Consider the following 2,276-nt stretch of genomic DNA (forward strand, 5'->3'; position numbering starts at 1 on the left):
AATGCATTAACATAAAAAGGACTCAAGTTGGTATTAGAACACATAGGATGTTAGAATGCTCCGGGGCTTGCCTTTCACAAACGTGGCCGACTAGTGGTCAGGGCACTCTTGGAGATGATCAACTTTAGGCTCGCCTTCGCCTGGAGCTTCTTGGTGCTAAGCTTCCTGGTTCTCCTCTTGTGGATCGGCTTCGAGTTCCACCAACATGATTTCTTCCGCTGCACCTATTGCATGCATATGCATAAAGTAAGTATCATGGATGCATAAGAAGGATTGTGAATGATATGACATGAGAACATGAGTGATTCTATGTTGATGATTATATCAAGTTACTTAGATGATAACCAAGTTGAATTCTTATTTACTGAGTAGGTGCATATCTCTTCTCTAGAATTTTCAAGAATCCACACTAAGTCTATTTCTGGACCACAACATAGCAACTACAAGTTTAGATCATAACTAGAGTTTTACTCAACCAATTGCTGTGATCTAGGACTTTCTAGAAAGATCATAAAATTGTCTACAACTTTCATTTAGTCATCACAAGATGATTTAATAGCTATCTAGGTTAAACAATTCAATCATCCAGATCTATCCAGTAGACAAGCAAATTCTGATAGCAGACTTCTAACAGCTATAACTCCCAAACCATTTAGTCTATTACCATGAAAATTTGACACAAGTAAGATAAGTAAGTTATATACAACTTTGTTAATAACAAGTTTCATAGGAAATGTAATTATCATCTTGAATTCATCAATACAACAGAAACTACTCCTGTAACCATCTAGCAGAATTGTAATGCAATAATTAAGTAGCTGCTTATAACCAATCAACTTCAAGCACAACTACCATTATAAGTAGATCATATGAATCACAAGAACTACAGAAAATATTATGTTTATGCCAAACTAATGTATTTAGATACCTTTATTAATTTCTTTATATAATAAGGTGGTTTATGAGATAAATATTTCCACTACTCTATAAATTTAGAGAAAATTACAGTAATGTACATATGACCCCAAAAGTCTACTGTGCAAATTTTATGCTAATTGGATAAGTATAACCCTCTATACAAAAATGACAAATTGCTTAGGTTTATTTTAGGAAAAATAGTTTAGCCTATTGAAAAGTGTCAAGAAACATATTTAATATTTTTGTTAGCTTCATTAAAACCCATTAACACTTTACAAAAATTTGAATGGCAATATGTTACTTATTTTTATCCTTATGAATTTCCTTAGAAAACACCATTTATTAAAAGATAAATAGAAAGACCTTACTCCAATCAAGTTTATTGCAAGTTTAGTATTTTTTCTAGCTAGAGCATGCCAACACAAGATCAACAAAATTGGAATCACAATTTTATCTCTTCCCTAGCACAAGTTATGTATTTTACAAGATTGTAAACAATGTAAAAGCACTTATTTAGCTCCATTTAATTCTCCTAGAAACATATCAGAAATAGTGCATTTCATATTTTTATCAAATACTACATTTCATGAGGAACCCAACAAAATTTGGTTCACCAAAATTGGACACTCTTAGCTTGAGATATGAATTTTTGAAACATGCATTCAAATCTATGAAAACAAATCAGAAAATCAAATAATACACAGACTGACAGATGGGGCCCGCTAGTTAGTAGGACCCACATGTCAGCGACTCTAGAGCAGAGGAGGTGCTCTGGCCAGCCCTATCTCACTGGCGGTGAGATCACCGGTGACGATTGTGACACCAATGTGTTCCTTTCATCAAGCCGCGACGATAGGTGGTGACTACGCAACCTAGGGTTCACCGGAGACAGCTCGCCGGTGACAATGTCGGACGGTGGAGGTAGCGCGGTGGTACGTCGGCATTCTTCAACCATCATGTGCTCCGGTGAGGTGTGCTATGGCTATGCGAAATCCTAACAAAGCTATCTATGGTGGTTAGGGCTCCGGTTAGGCAGCGGTGAGCTCCGACCGCGTGCATGCCGCGGCGGCGGTGCATGGAGCACTGTGGTGCTCCCACCATTCCGGCTAGACGGCGACGAAAGGCAGGTCTCCATCATGCCATACACAAGGTCTAGGGGCACTCAACCTAAGATGCTTGAGAGAGGAGGGAGATGATAGACTAGCTCGACAACGGCGAGCTCGAGTGCCACGGCGACCATGGTGGCCGCGCGCAGAACGGCGACGCGTTTTGACGCAACCAAGCGGTAGCATCAAACTAGACAATGGATTAAGATGCTAGGACCTATGACGAAGATTAGATGAGGGAGAGAGAGAGTA

The sequence above is a fragment of the Miscanthus floridulus genome, chromosome 14 (assembly GCF_019320115.1).
Source record: "Miscanthus floridulus cultivar M001 chromosome 14, ASM1932011v1, whole genome shotgun sequence".
Classification (NCBI taxonomy): domain Eukaryota; kingdom Viridiplantae; phylum Streptophyta; class Magnoliopsida; order Poales; family Poaceae; genus Miscanthus; species Miscanthus floridulus.